The following is a 20,288-nucleotide window of genomic DNA, read 5'->3' as shown; positions in this document are numbered from 1 at the left end:
GAAACATAAATATAATTATGATAATTATAATTGAGCCTAATTATACCATATATAATTATATTCTTATATTGTTCAAAAAAATTGCCAGTAAGTTGGGTTTTTTTAATGTCTATTTGAATTCTAATAAAAATCTCAGTACCTAAGACATGACTCAAGATTTTACTTTCAATCATAATCAACTCAACCTAGAGAAAGGCCATTTGGAAAAGTCCTGGTTACTTTAGAACTGTATCTCCCTGTTCCTTCTGTACCACCAGTTCTTGTAGATTCCCTTTTATGCTGCTTCAGCCCAGAATCTTTTAATGGGAAGAAACAGAAGCTCAACTCAGACTAACAGGGAAAGAGAGGAGGAAACACAGGGCCACAGCTGGACTGTGGCTTATCTGGACCTGGGCCCTGAGATGGCTCCCTCCCCTGGGTTCTCTCTGTTGGACCCCTTTCTATAGACTCATAGGATAGGAAAGATGATCAGCTGTAAACCCAGACCCCATCCTTCCACTTCACCAACTCCAGAAAAAATAGGGTGTGCCCCTCTGTCTGGGACACAGTGTCCTGTTGTTGCCCCCAAGTAGTGCAGTCTTGATCTTGTGCCACCGCTGTGGTGGGAGAAAGGGCAAGATGGGGACAGGTAGGGGGAGAGTCATGATTTCAAGAGCTCATGGAACTGCTTTCTCTGTGCCTTTCTTTTTCTATCTTTCTGTCCATACATCCACCCATTTACCTACCTATAAACAAATACACTTTTGTTTAGAGTAGTAGCATTTTGAATTATGCCAACTTGAATTGAACTGAAGGTTTAAAGAGAGAAAGGGAATAAATGAAAAGGGATAAACAGCACAGGCGTGCTGTTTCTCCACCTTCATCCTGCCAGGAGACATTACACATCCTAATTACTTGGAACACTTACCCCTTAGAAATCCCAGGCCTGAATTTTGCTCTTCTTTCCAGTGGCCTAAGACCACCAAGATTTCAGATCTAAATATCAAGAAGCACGAAAGAAAACCCATTTTCTTAAATTGCAAGATGCCTCCTACATCCATCCTACCCTCTGTTCCCTCTCACCTCCCAGCTCCTCGTGTAACTCAGACTCGCAAACTCGTCCCTGCCAAGTGATTCAGACCCTGGGAACTGAAGCCTATTGATGAGGCAAAAATAAATTTATTTGTAGTTCTAGATCTTATCTCAAAAATTCATCTAAATGTTACAATCTAATCTTCAGTGCAATGTATTGGTTTTAATGTGAAACAATGTATCTACCAGTCATCTAAGTAAAAATGGCGGTGGAAAAATACAGCCATATTACTTCTTTGCAGGGCATCTCCCCATCCCCCAGCACACTGCTCTGAATACCCAAATCCAACAGGCAAGGTTCTGCTTACTCCCTCACAAAAAAATTAAACTTGGGTAGGCCCACGGGGATAGAACTGCCAACCAAAAATCAATCCTGTTGTTCTAATGTCACTTTCATATTCACTGAAATTTCAGTTCCCTAAGTGATTTGACAATTAGTAGAAATTTCCCAAATGAGGAAATAGCAATTATAGTTTTTCCAAAAGAAATGGCCATGAGATATTTGTAATTATTGTTATGTCATGGTGATTTGACTGTTACATTTTTTTTAATCAGGTTGGCATTTTTGAGATGGAAAGGGCTTTTTTGAATGATTTAAAACAAGATATTGCTGTGAAATTGACACATTGTACCTGGCAATAAGACAGGGCCAGCAGCCAAGCTGAGGACGTAAAGTTGTTCAGGCTGCAAGAATAAGTGTGTGTGCCCTTTTGTTCTGCTGACCCACCAGTCTCATTCCACTCCTAGGGGTGATGGATTTGACTATTGTTCTCTCCCACCCCTGCTTCTCTCTGCAGGAAAGTTCTTCCTTCTTCCTCTTGGTCCTTGGACACAATCTGATGTGGATCTTAGGGACCACACCTTCTTCTGGGGGTTTATAACCTTTGAAGTCTGATTCTTTCTTGAGTGTCTCCTAAAATCTCATCTTTAATTAGCTGGCATCGTCTAACACAGCAAGACCCCAATTTCCAGAATCTATTCTTTTTCAATTCTACCTAATGCTAGGCAGCTGTTTTCTGACTTTTTTTTTTTTTTTAAGTAATAACCTTGTCAAGGCAGCCAGCAGTAGCCAGTAGGCACACGTTTTCTTATCAAATTCATACACTTCTAAAAGTACAAGTTAAAGATATTTACTCTGTCTCCCAAGTTACTAAAGGCAACAGTTTTGGGGCTGCAGTTTTAAGCACAGTATAAAACAGATAGCTAGTTTCTTATATGTCTTCATCTCTCATATTGACTCTATTGTTGCCTAACAACGAAGCCAATGCCATATAGTATTGTTTTACTTTAAAGCAATTTGATTCTAAAGAAATTTAAAATATCTTTGTTAGCTCACACTAAGCTACATCTGAATAAATGTTCCCTTAAATTGTAATAGTTTAATGCCATCAAAATTTATTTCTTGTTCCTGTCACAGTTGAAAAGGGGTTGGGCAGCCCTTTGCCATCTCATAGTGATCCCTCTGGAGCCACTGGCTTCCTAAGTTGTCGGAGCAGAGCTGGAGAACTGCATCGGGTGATTTCAAAGGCCAAACCTGGAAGGGGGTTCCATCATTATTATCTACATTGCTAAGGTCAGAACTCAGTTATTGGGCTCCATCTAGTTGCAAGCTAATCTAGGAAATGCAGCCTTTCTGTGGGATCTGAAAGAGGAGGTGTAGTAAACACATAAACTTTTCTCGGCTGTTGGCGACTACAAGCTGATGGTTAAGGCTATAGTTTCTGACTCACCATGTACTGGCCATTGAGCAGGTTACCTAACCTCCATGTGCTGCTGTTTCCTTTTTTGTAAAAGGAGGGTAATAAAGGGATAACTACATGTGGAGTCATAAGTTTTTAAGTTTTTATGTTTATAGGTTTTACCCTATATATATATATGTATAAAATCTCAATGAGCCTGGCACACAGTTAGCACTACATAAGGTTATATAAGTATTACATAGAAAATTGTTACTATGTTGCTACAGACACACTGGGATAATCAGCACATAAATGTGCTATTTTATAGAAAGCCTATTTGATTAGAAAGCCAGACATTTTAATATCCTAGTCCACATAGCTATAAGGTCAAAGTAGTGCCTACCTTCATGACTCATGTTGTGTCCTTCTACTTGAACTCATTGTAATTTTGCAGGATTTATTTCAGACTGTGTGCTAAATCAATGGAATGAGACATTAGTGAAAGTTCCTCAGATGGGTTCTCACTCAAGGAATATTCTTTTGAAACATTCTAGAGGAATTACCTGATTAATGATTGCCTATTTTACCAAGAAGTAAAATAGGAGTCTGTATGAGAAAAATTGTCTTTTCATTCATAAAATAACGTTTTCATATATCAAAACTTAACAAGCATTTCATATGTGCTGGACATTGAGTTTAAAATATATATATATATATGTGGATATATTATATATCCACATATATATATGGATTCTTGCCGTGGTAGTAGAAGATTGTACATCTATGCAGTAGCCTTTATTATTATCTACATTTTTATAACAAAGAATGTGGAGTTTGAAAAGGAACCATCGATTCTCTGAGTTCTCCACTTACTACAGGAAAGGGTTAAGATTTGCATCTGGGACTGTCCCAATCAGTAGCCATATACTTTTCACTCCTCCAGCATGTCAGCCTGAATACCGGCAGGAAACATCCAGTCCATTCAAAATAGGTAAGTCAATGTGAGTTCTAAAAAGGGACTACAGATAAGAATGTGGGCCAAGTATGAGGAAACACCAAGGATCATGTAGTGCCATACGGCTGGTAAAATCTGATGACAGTTCCTACCTGGAGGTGTGAAATGAAAAGAGAAGGAGTAGTTACCAGGAGCCAGAGAGAGAAAGCAACCTGTCAGAAAATGAGAATTTTGGTCCAGGAGTGTAGCCAATCTAATGTGATCCCACCAGGAAGGAACCAGTGCAAGAAATAATAAAACCTCTGATCTCCTGCCAGTGATTCTCACTGACCAAAACAAACAGAAGTCAGAGATCCAGGGAGTCCATTCATGAATAAGTCCCTATGAGTCGGCCTCCCAAAGAACCAGAGAGGATGGGAAAAGGAAATAAGTGTGAATTTGAGGGGGGGCATCAGAAGGTATCACATGTTTCCATGGAGGAACCTGAGTCTGAGGGGAAAACAAGATGGCCAACGTAACCCCTTTAAAATCTGTGCATGCAGGGCGCGTGGGTGGCTCAGTCGGTTAAGTGTCTGCCTTCAGCTCAGGTCATGATCCCAGGGTCCTGGGATTGAGCCCTCATTAGACTCCCTGCTCAATAGAAAGCCTGCTTCTCCCTCTCCCTCTGCTTGCCACTCTGCCTACTTGGGCTCTCTCTCTCTGTCAAATAAATAAACAAAATCTTTAAAATAAAATAAAATAATAAAATAAATAAAATAAAATATCTGAGCGTGCACCTAATTATACAGCATTTAAAAATTGTATTAGTCAAGATTTTACAATGGATTTAACCTAATTTCCACATCAACAACTCTCCTCTACTATGAATATTACCTCAATTTATTAATATTTCATTATTTTATTATAGTAATAGATGAACTGGCAAAACCAGGTTTGGGAACAAACACATTACACATTTGAGTTTTTATAGGCACACGTGTCATTGGCTAACAGCTGAAGCATGCAGAGGTAACACAGGTGCCTGGTCTCTGCAGCAATTCACTGGCCAGAGGAATGGGTCATGGCGATTTAGCAAGTGAGCAAGTACATATGCAAAACCAGCAAATCGGAATGGAAGGACAGAAAAGAGAGCTTCCAGTGAAGTTCTATGCCGAGCATCTACTCTGCTTGGAACCTTAATGGAGAAATATGTGTCCATCTAGAATATTCTACAAGTCATTTTTCCTAATCTTTTCTTCCTGGTGGTATCAAAAATCTTATTGAAGCTGTTTTGGGTAGTTCACATCTGTGCAGTCCTCCTGTCTGAGGAGTTCATGGATCAGTGTCTCCTCCACTGAATACAGGTGCATTTTAACAGACCTGTTTTGCAGGCAACAGAAATGATTAATGAATCCGGGGTGGTGAACTAGCAGCTTGTTTGGTGTTTCTGACCCAGGTGCTTTAAAACTCATTACTGGTACCTACCGAAGCTTTTCTAATGGACCTAAAATAGATTTCACTACTGTTAACATGATTCTGCTCTTGCGTGATCTTGATTTTCATGTTTATGTGTTGTTACTTGTCATTGTTAGGCACTACCAACAGGCCTACATTTTTTAAAAAGTCGATCTGCATTCAAGTTGGCAATTTATGTGTTCCATTTAGAAAAGAAAAGCATTTGCTACAAAATCGCAGGTTTAAACCATGGACATTTGACACAAGATAGCACTTTTTAAAATGCAGAATTGGTGAGCTTAACATTACAAACAAAGTGCCCTGGAGTAGTCCCCATAATGGACATCAGTAAGGTGCTCAACACTTCTGTGTGGCTGCGACCCAGCCAACAAACATTAATTAGCCTCTTTCTCACTGTGGGGGTGGGGACAAGCCCTCAACTGGCCAATCAGATCAACTCTTTTCTCCAACTACTGTGATTGGTTCAGAAAGGGACATGTGACTCCAGCACAAGGCCAGTTCCTTTATTCAAGGTTTAATAGCGGATGGGGGGAGAGATTATGCATCTGTCTTCTCTGGGATACAAACAATGAAGGTTATGGAAGCAAGAGCTATCACAGAAATCTCTCTTTCGTGCGTGAAGGAAGCCATCTGCCCTAGGGAAGGATGGGAATAACTCATAAAAGATAATCACCTAATTAGTACATGAAGAAAAATATATCACCAATCCTTTCCCTTGTGGAGGGCATAAAATCTGTATCTTCTACATCCTATATGACTCATTTATGCAAATTTACACTTCAGTCTTTGAGGCTACTCCCCCCCCACTTAATTAAGGAGGGCCAAGGAACCCTAATGGACAATCCCCACCATTGCCCTTAGTGCAGGTTTTACTGAGGGCAATTGGGGTTAACAGAAGGAGGAGGAATAGATGTAAATGACCAGGAAAAAAAAAAAAAGTAAAAGAAAGGAAAAAAAGAAAATTTGAAAAAAAAAATGTAAGCAATAAACCACCAATCTGGATTGAAAACCAAATTATAATCAAACTTGGTGGTTGTGTAAAAAATTAAAATGAACAAAAACAGACATTAGATGATGATGATTATGATTGTGTGTGTGTGTGTGTGTGTGTGTGTGTGTGTTTTAAAGATGCATAAAGGCTTGTGTTTTTAAGTTCCAGAGTTCCAGAAGGGCTAGTGGTATAAATAGCCAAGAAATGTTATAGTCATTCAGAGAAATTGGGTAGGTTAACAGAAAAGCCTTGAGTAAATGGAATTGCACACCACAAATGGAAGATCATATAATCTACTCATATTCTTGACTGTGGAGTAACTTTCAAAATACAATGTGTATGATAAGAACTTCTAAATCTTTGTCATTCACAAAGTATGACAGACTTCAACTGATACCTCATTGAACAGCAGAGGCAAAACTTTCTGTGTATGGATGCTTAGAACACTGTATTTGTTTAAAGAAAGCTCGTCACCCAGATCCAGAAAGAAAGAGATATGTAGGATTAGTGCCCAGGAAAAGAGAGTGACTGTCTTATTTACACAGATACTAGGTAATAAAGTATTTCAGAGGAGGGTGTCAAGATTGATGGAACTTTCCCTATGCAGTGATCAAACTCTTAAACGGTGTTAACAATTTTGGCAGACAACTTTATATGCTGAATTATTGTAATTACATTTCTTCCTCAAAAGACCACATGAAATGTAGAAACATTTTTGATAGTTGAAGTGATTAGTATGAATATAAATTCTGGTATTGTATTACAAAATAAGAATGCCTTGAGGACTTCTATTTTCCCAATCCAGATGTCTATGCTTTCAGAATTTTTGTGTCTGGATATTATTATTATTGTCATCATCATCATTGTAATCATTAGCTTGCTTCATGTTGAGTTACCAGTTATCCGTTCCTATTATTGGTTTAATGACTTAACGATGTACCTGGCTGTTCAGTACCATTTAGTGCCTTTATTTTCTAGGGAAGAGGAAGTGTGTGGGAGCTGGAGTTGAAGACTGAAAGCTTAAAGCCATCTTGTAGTCAAGTTCATTGGTCTTCTAAGTTGTGCTATTTGCCAGTTATTTTTGGTTCTCAGTAAATCTAGCTCTCTGTCTGTCTGTCTTTCTCTCCTGGACACTTGTTTGCTCATCCTCATTTCTATACATCTCACTGTGCCCTGTTTATAGAGTGAGCCTTTATTTGATGTGGAAATATATTTGTGTGTGTGCATCCTGTGTGTGTGTGTGTGTGTGTGTGTGTACTGTGTGCACACACACACATAGCATGAGGCATAAAGCATATATGATAATGAAGGGAAGGGGTGGTAGCTTATGATTATAATAAAAGACAATTATAACTATATTTATATACTTGAGTGTATAGTAAAGTGACAGATTAAGAAAGAAATCAAGACAAGGACTTTGATGGAGAACTGTGAAACTGATGACAGTACTATTTCAACTATAAAAGAATTGGAATGCAAAAATTGAAAATTATCTGAAGAAATATTTGGCCCACACTATTCTACAGTAGTCTAAATTACATGAAATTACATGAATTACATGGTTTCAACCATGAAAATTCAGTGTCTTTGAGCAAACAAATGACTCACATAACTTATGATGTTTAGTGTCGCTCTCGGCCCGCAAGAACGACCCGCAGACGAGGTGAGTGGCAAGCTTCTTTTATTACTAATGCTAATGGCGGCCGCCCCGCACCAAGCACTTACAGCAGTATTTATCCACGAAGTTCACCCGTTCTCGCCCCCCTATTTGGCCAATCATAACGCTGTGCACGCAATGTCCTTGTGGACCCTTATGTAACCATACAGGACTCTATTGTTCTCTAGCGGTGATCATGCGTTTATCTCTTGGCTCCTGGTGCTGTGTGCGTCAGCCACGAGTGCACCCACATCCTCCTAAACCAATCATTCTCAGTTCCTCAATCTTCAGGCACTCCCGTCTACGTGACTCCTTGCATCTGCTGGATGGCTCTCCACAGTTTAGAGAATGATCTTAGTTGTAAAATAATTGTAATAATTGTAAACTGCTTGAAGTCAGGGACCAATCTTGTTCATCTTTGCCTCCTGTCCACACCTAGCCTAGGACTGCATACAGCAGATGCTCAAAAGGGCTTTTGAAAGAATTACTGTCAACTCTGCATAAACTGAAACACATGGCTGGGTGCTGGTTATGTAGATGAGCATATTGTACATATATACATAAATATGCTAGAAAAAATCTTTCATTAGTTATTCAATAAATTATAAATAAAATCACTTCATTTCTTGCAAAGATATTCATTTACTGTCTTTTAAGTTAAATGGATCAGTAAGACAAACTCTGCCTTAAAGAGGATTGTAATTCCTTTGAAGAATATAGTATATGTTATTAAAGCTAAGGATTGTTTATTTCTGCAATATTTGGCAGCATAGCTATTTTAAATGTCAAGTAAAACTGAAATTTATAAAATTTCATGATTTTATTTCTCACATTTATTTCCTAATTTTTATTCAAAATAGTTGATGTGGTTTGCTTCTAATTATTTTCTGTTTTGAGAGAGCAAAATCTTAGTAATAGAGATAAAATATGCCTTGCTGAAGATTATAAAGTCAGTATCTGACAAATCTAAAATTAAAGAATGTATTTCAGGACTGTACACTCATAATTAAACTTCTATCCTGCTTACTGAATTCATTTATTTACTCATTAAGTGCACTGTTCTCTCCAAAGTATGATTCAGTGGTGAGAAATTTGTGCCTGAATTTCATTCATTGACTTTGTACATTCTGATTAAGTGAGTTACATGGTTCAGAACCTTTTTTCTCTTATCCTAAGCTTTTTAGTGACTGATTACCAAGGTAAGTCCACTGCTCAAAGGTTTTGTTTTTAAAATAACACAGGCAAGAAGTGCAAAAGTTTCCTTGTATAGGAGAGATAGTCTGAAAGACTATTATCAAAATGAATTAAATAACTCAGCTTATGCATTGCCTGGAAACTCATAAATCAATGGGTGACAGCTGCATCTTCCCACGGTACCATTCATTTCCCCAAACATAACATTGATCAAACTTGTAGTCTCTTGTTTAATATTTACATTCATGGTTAGACTCTCAACCCCACAAGAGCTGGGATGTATTAATACGATTTGCCATTTGATGTCCATTACCACACAAAAGTGTCTAGCACAGAATATTCAACCCAATAAGTATCAATTAAATGGAACCAAATTGAACAGACGAGGCAGTAGAGAAGTCATTTCAGTCATCTATTGGAAATATGAGAAATTCCTTCTGCAAAGGAAATGAAAACTATATCAAAGAAAATGAACTAAAATCCTTAATATGTTTTTATGTGTTATGTAGATATACAGATATTGCTACCTAAATGTGTGTTCACGTACCCATTTTGATTCTATCTCTACATTGCCATAGAGTTTGAGTGAGTTGAGAATGTAATAATAATAAGATGAGGAACCACAAATAATATATATGAACATTTATTGAGTTCTTACTATGTGCCTGGAACTATATGCTTTACATGAAATATACATGAATGAAATCATTTGATTCTCACAGCTGCACTAGTAGATAATTACAGTTCCATCCCTATTTTAAAGAGAAAGAAACAGCCTAATTCTATAGGTACTTTAAAATAAATGGAAAACAATGTCACCTTTACTGTCTGACAAGCTTCTTGTATGACCACAGGAAGAAAGAAAAAGGAAAGGAAGGAGGGAAGGTAAGAGGAAGGAAGGAAGGAAAGAAGGAAAGAGAAGGAAAAATTCCTAGCCAGAACTTTTTTTTTTTAATGATTTTATTTATTAATTTGACAGACGGAGATCACAAGTAGGTAGAGAGAGAGGCAGAGAGAAGGAAGGAAGCAGGCTCCCTGCTGAGCAGAGAGCCTGATGCAGGGCTGGATCCCAGGACCCTGGGATCAGGACCAGAGCCCAAGGCAACCCACTGAGCCACCCAGGCGCCCCTAGCCAGAACTTGTGAAATATACATCAGAACAGACCATTAAGTTAGGAATTCCTTTGTCCCACTTGTTGCAGAAAGAGAAGGGAGTTTAACTGGGTGTGGCTCTGTCCTATATTCACTGCGGCACATCTCATGGATCACTGTTTCTTTTCAACCTCAGCCTTGCTTTTTGGATTGTATAGAGTGGACAGCAATGACTCAGTAAGTTGCAGTAAGTTATTTCAAGATTTCAGAGATGCTAAAGACGTCCACAGAATCAATCTAAGTCTATGAATAACAGGTGAAAATATATAATTTATTGATCTCTTTGGTTGAGCTAGGCACCATGTAGAACACATTTTATTGATTGTTTCTTCTAAGGCTCCTCAGTGCACTTTGACATTAGGCATGGTTTCATCGCTATGGAGATGAGGAAGTCAAAGTGAATACCAATCCCAAGTCACACATAATAAGTGGCCAACGCTAGCTCCCCTGTCCTCTTGGGAAGCCAAGCTGCATTTGATAAGAGCACACTGGCAGGGGCCCAAGCACAGTAACTATAAAGGCTGAGGCAGAAGCAGAAGCGTAATGCAGCAGGTTACTGACATTGGTCAGCCTTGAGCTCGTAGGAGACCCAACAGTGGCTCTGTGGGACCGTGGGGGAAAAGGCAGGAGGCAGACGTGAGAGTGAGAGACACTTCAGAGACCGAAAGGCCAGAGCTTAGCACCTATGAGATGCACAGGGGAGGTAGGGGGAAAACAAAGGTAACAAACCCGCAACTGAAGGAACCCTTCAGTTCCCAGCTAAGTGATGATAAGAAGTTAGGGAAGTGGTTTGTTAATTATTTCCAGCAGGAAAATGTTGCATTTGAGGTCATTGCCATTCAGTTGGAGATACCCAGAAGGCAGAGAAATATGCAGGCATGAAACTCAGGAGAGAGATTAGCCCTATAGACAAAAGTATTGGAAGTTGTTAGCTTGGTGGTGAGGTAGTTATTGAACGTGATTAAGGTCACTCGAAAGTGTACCTAGAGTGGATAAAAAGGTAAGGAACCAAGGACAGGAACCCTGGAACTGACCAACATTTAAAGAGCTCTGCCATGCTTCCCAGGATCAAGGCTTGATTTCTTTAAGACATTCTTTACTGTTCGGTTTTAATTTTTTTTTAAGATTTTATTGATTTATTTGACAGAGATCCCAGAGCCCTGGGATCATGGCCCAAGTCAAAGACAGAGGCTTTAACCCGCTGAGCCACCCAGGCGCCCCTGGTTTTAATTTTTTAAACAGCATTTATACTGATAAATTATGTTTGGCTCCCAATAAATTTGATTTGGAAAAAATAAAATAAAATAATATATAAATATAACAAAATGTGTATATACAGCTAAATATAATGAAATAAGCAATACAATATATTATAAATGTATAAATATAAAATAAAATAATATAAGTAAATAAATTTAATATAATATAATATATAATATTAATAAAGAACATATAAGTTGAATAAACAAATATAAAACAGGATATGAAAAATTACAAATACTTTTGTCATAGGCCTGATGTGTGTGATAGTGACATTTATTAAATGACTTTATTATAAACTATGAATTGCAGAAATATTGAAAGGGTAAAGAAACAAAAATACTAATATTTTTAAAAAGATTTTATTTATTTGGGAAACAGCAGGGGCAGAGGGAGGGGCCAGGCAGAGGGAGAAGCAGATCCCACTATGAGCAGGGAGCAAGTTACCGGACTGGATCACAGGATTCTGAGATCATGATGAGCTCAAGTCAGTCGCTTAACTGACTGAGCCACCCAGGCATCCCAAAAGTATGAATGATTTTACCACTTGAAGATAACCCTTATTCATAAATCAATTTATTTACTTCTAGTAATTTGTGGAAAGCATAAAATATACTTTCACAAAAATAAAATCAGAGTAATGTTCTGTATTTAATTTGTTTTTTTAATTTAATTTGATTGAATTTAATTTTAATTTAATTTAAATTTAATTTGTTTTATTTAATTTTATTTGCTTTTTACGGTAAAATTAGTATACACTAAAATTCTCACATTTTATGTATTTATTCTTTTTTTTTTTAAGATTTTTTTTTTTATTTGACAGAGACACAGCGAGGGCGGGAACACAAACAGGGGGAGTGGGAGAAGAAGCAGGCCCCCCACGGAGCAGGAAGCTGATGGGAGGCTCAATCCCAGGACCCTGAGATCATGACCCAAGTCAAAGGCAGACACAAGCCACCGAGGTACTCCAAATTCACACATTTTAAAAATGAAATGCAGTTCAGTGAGTTTTGGAAAATGCATATTCCCATTACCCAACAGCTTCAACAAGGTATGGAATAGTTCCATTACCCCAGAAACTTGCCTTGTGTTCCTTTACAATCAATCCCCCCCACTGTGGAAAACCCTGTTCTGATTCTAGGGCCATGGATTAGTTTTGCCTCTTCTACAGAACTTCGTATAAATGGAAGCATGAAGGACATACTCTTTTCTGTCTGGCTTCTTTCAGTCAGTATGATGCTTGGGAAATGCACCCAGGTGGTTTTGTGTATGAGTAGTGTGCATTGCTACATAGGATCACAATTTATTTAGCCATTGGCCTACTCATAGAGCTCTGGGAGTTTTTACTTTGGGGCTCTTAGGGAAAAACCTCATATCATGTATTTACAAATTTCACGCATGTATGTTTTCACTAACCCTGGCTTTCAGAACTGTCAGATAATATATTTAAGTTTAGGGGTGCCTGGGTGGCTCAGTGGTTTAAGTCTCTGCCTTCGGCTCAGGTCATGATCTCAAGTGTCCTGGGATAGAGCCCTGCATCAGACTCTGCTCAGCAAGGAGCCTGCTTCCTCCTCTCTCTTTACCTGCCTCTCTGCCTACTTGTGATCTTTGTCTGTCAAGTAAAGAAATAAAATCTTTTAAATATATCCATATCTATATCTATATCTATATCTATATCTATGTATTTAAGTTTATTCCACACCACTGAATTTATCACAGAAGCAATAGAAAACTAATGCATTTTCTTTTATTCTTTTTAGAATTGGCTTAACCCAATAGCTGATGGGTAGATGCAGCACATGGAAATCTCTCCAAACTCATTCCAGATTGCTACAGCCATTCATAGGAATATAGCTATAATCCCCAAATACAAAATACCTAAGTCAGATGTCTCTTTAAATGCAGAGTTTTTAAATAAAAGGGGCCAGAGGATGTGTATTTGCATGTATGTTGGCAGGCAGTCACTAAAACTACTACTAAATATATTTTTGCTTTAACATGAATGCCTATTACTGATACAAATATTCCCGATGATCCGAGAATATGCGCATTTGGAAAACTTGTTCAGTTTGTAGAAACCAGGGTGTACTTTGACATGGTGAGAAAACTGTTTTGTCCTTTCCCTGCTCTTGAGACAAGTTCAGGCAGGGCTGGAAGCCTCCACTCTCAGGGGCACCACCCAGGCCACCTCCTCCCTGGGCATCCACACCCCGCTTCTTGCGCAATAACTTTAATCGATTCCCATTCATAGATGACATGAAGGGAAACCCGCTAATGTTTTTGCCTTGCCCTTTTTCCCATTTACACTAAAACTTCACCTGTGTTCGTACATGCAGTTAGCATCCCCGCTGACTCAGTCCCAGGGCTGGGAAACAATATGTAGGATGAAAGACAGAGCTTCTGATCTCCCATCTCAAGTGACAGCATAAACAGTAAGGTACATGGCCTTGATCCAACACTCCTTTATATATATTTTATGTATTTTTACTTCCTTGTATTAAGAAACAGGTAATGCTTTACCAAGAATGTAGACTAACTGGTTTGGTGAGTTTTATTTATTTTTAAAAAATTAAATAAAAGGAACAGAAAGAAAATGTTTTCTTTAAGCTCCCTTAAAATCTGCAAACGAAATGCTTCTGTTAATCATGGAAAAACACACGGAAGAAGAGCTATTTCATTAAAGAGCAAAAAAAGGACAAGGGTGGGCTTAAAATTTGACTTTTTTGCAGCAGCCTAACAAATTCTAGTTCTGAGGAAGAAAATTCCAGGGTGCCCCGGGGGGCACAGTCATTTTAAGTGTTAGACACTTGATTTCATCTCCAGGCCGTGGTCTCAGAGTCCTGAGGGTGAGACCTGCCTCCACGCCGCGCCCCCCTCAGTGTGGAGTCTGCTTGAGCATCTCTCTCTCCTTCTCCCTCTGCCCTCCTCAACTCTCTAAAATAAATAAATAAATGAAATCTAAAAAAAGACAAAAAGAAAATACATTTATTACCAATCTGCATTCTGGTTCATAAAATTTTTTTATCAGTCTTGAAACTGAAAGTTTCTCACACTTCCCTCTTCCCAAAATGAATTCTATAAAGGATAGACTATAGTAATTGTCCATTTTCATGAAAATCTGAGAGTTAGGGGCCTTGGGGGAAGGGAAGGGAACACCTGCATTGTGGTATCACTCTCCCTTTTAATTTTCTTGACCAGTCAACATCCTGTTAAATCCATACCTATAAAGTGCCTCTGGTGGGCATTTTAGCAAAAAGGTAAGACCAAGTCCCAGCTTGAAACATGCCTTGAGGACAACTAAAATCTATTAGCTATTTCTAAAGATCTATTTTTTTTTTTAACCTCAAAATAAACAGATTCCATTTTTAGTGATGTTTGGGGTCTCACACATTTTTAAAATGGACATTTGTAAAAATAACACTTCCCTTGCCCCTACTCAAGGGCCATTATCCAGGTTTACCCAAGAAAGTCCTAATTTTAAAACTGAAATCCCTATGCTTAAAACCCCCTCAGTCCTGAGCAAACTAGGAAAGGTGGTCACCCTCTCATTCACAGCCAGATTCAAGTTAGTTTAATGTAAAAAGTACTCCTTGGCAGGGGTGCCTGGGTGGCTCAGTGGGTTAAGCCTCTGCCTTCGGCTCAGGTCATGATCCCAGGGTTCTGGGATTGAGCCCCACTTTGGGCTCTCTGCTCGGCGAGGAGCCTGCTTCCCCCTCTCTCTCTGCCTGCCTCTCTGCCTACTTGTGATCTCTCTCTCTGTCAAATAAATAAAATCTTTTAAAAAAAATTTAAAGAAAGAAAAATGTACTACTTGGCTTTTCTTAGGGATGCCTAGTACTCTGCCAGGAATGGTATATGAGGTAACTATTGTTCAAACCAAGCATTTGATCATTTGACAACATAACATATAATAAACAGTATGTTTAAGGGTTTAAAAAAATCTCCTTATTTGAAAAAGCAGTAAGAAATTACAATGTCTTCTACTTTTTCAAATGATAAAAAGAGGCAAGCCTTAAAATCATGTGGTTTTCAGTTACACAAGAAATGTCAGCTGAACACAAGCAATTTAAAATTGCTGAGGGAACAGTTACTTCTAATTGCCTCACTCTGGGGCCTTGTATCTATATTTTTAAGTGACAGTGTGAATGAACATCTTTTTTTCACAGTGATTTAGATTAAATGTTTCAGGATTTGAAGGAAAGGTTTTGTGCCATTTGCTTTTTCAATATTGCTGCTGTTAAAGTAATTTGTAGCATAAAACAAACACATTAAGTAAATCTAAGAACGGTATATTGTCTTTTCATGTAACTATGATAAAAATTGGCGAGTTATCATATGGCTTTCAAAATTATACGATTCTGTTGACTGATTTTATAGACTGAATGAAGTAGAGGTCTCCATTTCAATTTGGCCCTCAGGATTAAAAGTTTGTATTTTTTCTATTTGTATGTTTTTTTTTTTTTAAATCATGGTTTTAAAAAGTTAAAAAATTCTGACATCATTTAGTACACTGAATTTAATTGTGATAAAATTACATCTTGCCAAAATAGAATCCCCAAATTTTTGAAGAGTTATTTGGGATTATTTTAGGTTCCCAAAGAAGAATTGCTAAGAAAACACTCCAAGCAACAGCTTCATCCAATAAGGATATTAAGCATATTATTATTAATAATAAATGGCACTTACTTGTTTTCCTGCTGGGAGAAAATGTCTGTACTTGAGTTTCTTCTTCGAGAAATCTCAAATTTAGCACGTGTTAGAAAGAGCTGCTGATTTGATTGGGCCATTTCCTCCCTCCTCGGTCCTGTCCTCAGCCCCGTAAATGCCATGGCCACCCCACCCCGTGAGTTAGCTGGAAGCCCATGTCCCAGTCCCAATTCCTACTTTTGCACCTCCATTTCCTTACACCGATTGCCATCGAGTCTTCTTTATTCTGTCACAAGTACATCTGGAACCCCTGTCCTTCTCTCCCTCTCGGCCCCTGCTCCCTTAGACCAGGCCACCATTGTTTTTTTTTTGTGGATGAGTGCCACTGCCTCCTGACCGTGCACTGTCCTCTCTTAACCTGCTTTAGATCCATACGACATTAGAAATATGCCTAAAACATACACCAGAGGGGCTCCTGGGTGGCTCAGACAGCTAAGCCCCAACTCTTGACTTCTGCTCATGTCATATCTCGGGGCCGTGAAATCAAGCCTTGGGTTGGGCTCCATGCTCAGGAAGGAGTCTGCTTAAGATTTTCTCTCTCTCTCTCTCTCTCTGCCTCTGGCCCACCCCACTGCATGCTCTCTCTCTCAAATAAATACATCTTAAAAACAAACAAACAAACACACAAACAAAAACAGGGCACCTGGATGCCTCCGTCAAAGGTCTGACTTAGATTCAGGTCACAATCCCAGGGTCCTGAGATGGAGTTCTGTGTCAGGCTCCCTGCTCAACAGGGAGTCTTTTTCTCCCTCTCCCTCTGCCCCTATCCCTGCTCAGGGATATTTGAGAGAGAGATCTCTCAAATAAATACATTTTTAAAAAATAAAAATAAAACAAAACATCTGTTATCTGTTTCAAAGCTCTGAACCGATTTCCTGTCACTTTTGGAAAAAAAAATTCCTAATTCCCAACTCTACCTCTCACAGCCGGAATGAACCGACTCCAGCTCATTTTCTGCAACCCCATGACACATTGCAGGCTTTATCTCCATGGATTGTCTTAGTCCATTAGTGCTGTTATAACAAAAACACCACGAGCTGGGTAGTGTATAAACAACAGAAATTTATTTCTCACTCTTCTGGCAACTGAGAAGTCCAAGATCAAGGCGTCAGCAGATTCTGTGGGTCCAGTGAGGGCTCACTTCCTGCTTCATAGACAGCTTTTCACTGTGTCCTCTTGGGACAGGAGAGTCAAGTATCTTTCTTATGAGGGCACTTTATTCATGATGGTTCCACCCTCATACACCTACTCATTTCCCAAAGACCCCACTTCCTAATACCACCACCTTTCAGGTTAGATTTTAGCACGTGAATTGGGGATGACGGGGTGGGGGGTGGGGGAAGGCACAAACATTTAATCTAGAGCAGATTCCACAAGGAAGACAAGGCTTTTTAGAATTTTCATACCTCTTTCTCCCACCAATATTTCCCTCTCTTTCTGCATTGTTTAAATGTCACCTCCTCAGAGAAGCCCTCCCTGACTACTCAGAATGGGACAGTTACTTTCCTTCCAACACTTAGTATAACTTGTAATATTTTCCTTATGTGCCTCTACACCGTATTTGGTGTCGTCCCACTACAAACTTGTTAAGTTTTATGAAGCTGGAGGCTGTGGTATCTTGTCTACTTTCTATTTTTAGTGCCTAGAGCAATGTCTACAACAAGTGAGTGTTAAACTAGTGCCTGTTGCAGAGTAGGTACTTAGAGATTTTTTGTTAATAAAGGCTCAATAATTTATATCTTTTTTTTTTTTTAAAGATCTTATTAATTTGACAGAGAGAGATCAGAAGTAGGCAGAGCAGCAGGCCCAGAGAGAGGGGGAAGCAGGCTCCCTGATGAGCAGAGAGCCTGGTGAAGGACTTGATCCCAGGACCCAGAGACCATGACCTGAGCCGAAGGCAGAAGCTTAACCCACTGAGCCACCCAGGTGCCCCTCAATACTTTATGTCTTATATCATTTCATCCTTAGTGAGAGACAGATACAATCCATGGTACCATTTTACAAATGAGAAAATTGAAACTTAAACTCTCTGGCTGTGTAAAGTCCCCATGTAGTCTTACTGGTCGAAAGTGGTGAAATCAGAAACATATCACTCTGTTCAATTCCCATGTCATTACTGGCCCTGGGACCTTGCAGGCTCTCAGGAACTGGGGCAAATCATAAACATGAGCCCTCCAGGTCCTTCTTCTGCCTGATTAGGAATTACAAAATTGTGATTTCTCTAATTTTATCATTCTTTCTACATTTCTTACTTGGAATTTATCTATTACCAAGGAGGCTTCATGCTGTATGTGTTTCATATATGTCTTATTGTGAGTAGTTGAAATTACTAAATCATGTGGGTTCCAAAACTCAGGAAGGAGTTTTGAATAGACTTAAATTCCTTATAGTTCCTTAACTCCTTATAATTCCTATTCCTAATAGTCCTTAAAACTATTCTGAAAGTAACGGGAGGGGGCAGGGATGAGTGGTCTCTCCTGTTCTCCTTCCCTGCCGTGATGGTTACACTCTTCCCCTTGTCTAGGCCATAGCACATTTATTATCTTCCCACCATCAGTAATAAGAGATCATGTCTTTTCTGTTAGCACAAATTACAGTTATTAGAAATCTCCCTGCAGAGATATTATACCAAAATATCACAGATTTTCTTGTTTAAGTCCTGGGAGTGGTAGGTTTAATGTGATGTAAGCAATCACCACACACTAAACACCAAGCCACATGCTCACCCACACAAACTTCTGTCTTCTACATCATAGGCTCTCCGGATGGCCTCAAAAGATAAATTGGGGGAGAAGGGGAAGTAGAAGAAGCAAAAAGAGAAAAGGTCTTTTTCCCCCTTAAATCCTATTATTATATCCATAAGTTAACCAGAAAAAAAAAAAAAAAAGCAACAACAATGGACTTAAATTTAGCTGCATAGGAGACTCAAGTGAGCCAATAGACTTCAAAGCCATGAGCTGGGGAGACCCAGTGAGAACCAGAGATCACTAAGGTTGTGCCTTTCTCACAAGCCTCTAGAACATCCCAAAGGATTCCTGCTCCTCCTCTGTTTCTCAGGGGCATTCATGAGCATGTCTGTCCTAGATCTCTGCCTTCCCTTTATCTCTACCTTTCCCTTTGCCAAACCAGCCATCCAGCCTGTCAATTGCACCTCTAAAATGCCCCCTGGGTCCCTCTCCTCCCTTCCGTCTCTGGTGGCATTACCCTAGTACATATTCCCATCATGTTGTGTCTGGAATAATAAAAGCATCACAGCTTCTTAACTGGTCTCCTCCATCTCATACTACCTCGCTCAGACCACCACGGACCCATTTTTCTCGTAGTAGCCAGTAGGACCTCTTTAAAACCATAATTGTGACTCATAAAGCTTCTCTGCGGAGGCCCAGCAATAATTCCCTATTGTGTTTAGGTTAAAGGCTAAGATTCTTCATAACTCTTTTTAAGATCCTGCAAAAATTGACCCAGACTGACCTGTTGCTCCTCTGTCATGACTGTCTTCTTTTCCGCTGTGGTAAGCTTTTCTGAGATCCTTGAACACATGACGCTCTTCTCCTTGAGTCACCACATGGGCAAGTTGCTTCTACGGGGCTCTTGCCAATACACTCTCCCGACGCCAGATGAATGATCTCCTCCTCAGGGGAGTTTCCTTCATCATCACAACTTCCTTGGATCAGGCCTTATTGGACCCCGTCTCATATCCTGGCACATGAGGGCTCCACAAGATCTGTTCACTGACTTTTAAATTCTCTTCCAATTCACAAGGGCCCGAAAGCTACCACAACTAGATGTGAATCAGGAGTCGTGGAGGATTACTCACCCTAGCCTTTGCCCACAGTCAGCCTTACTCAGAGAGGATACGATCGGTGCAAATGGAAAACTCCATACCACCCAGGTGTCAAGATAAGCCCTGGGAACTGGCTACATGGCCAGTTGCTATCAAATTCTGTTTCTCCTTCTATGGAGATGTGGTAGCTAGGCAACTTCAATAACATTTGGAATCCAACCCACAAAAATCTCACTCTGAGACAGGATGAAGTGCCAAAACTGGTCGGTTTCCCTTGAGAGCACTCTCCCTTAGGCCATGGACATGGGCCAACTGTCTGGGAAGAAATTTGTATAAATACCTATGCTGCAAACGTGCATAGTTATGTTTTATTGAGTTAATTAT

General features: G+C 39.3%; 1 long non-coding RNA gene across 1 annotated transcript in view; it reads right to left on the bottom strand.

The window, feature by feature from the left end:
* Positions 1-20,056, bottom strand: part of LOC131826466 (uncharacterized) — a 52,779-nt gene extending 32,723 nt beyond the window's left edge. Inside the window, exon 1 of the long non-coding RNA XR_009351608.1 lies at positions 19,592-20,056. This is a non-coding gene — a long non-coding RNA (uncharacterized LOC131826466). The remainder of the gene's footprint in view (positions 1-19,591) is intronic.
* Positions 20,057-20,288: the final 232 nt, after the last annotated feature.

This window comes from Mustela lutreola, chromosome 3 (assembly GCF_030435805.1).
Source record: "Mustela lutreola isolate mMusLut2 chromosome 3, mMusLut2.pri, whole genome shotgun sequence".
Classification (NCBI taxonomy): domain Eukaryota; kingdom Metazoa; phylum Chordata; class Mammalia; order Carnivora; family Mustelidae; genus Mustela; species Mustela lutreola.
The sequence above is the reverse complement of the archived record's forward strand: the minus strand, read 5'-3'. Positions and strand labels throughout refer to the sequence as shown.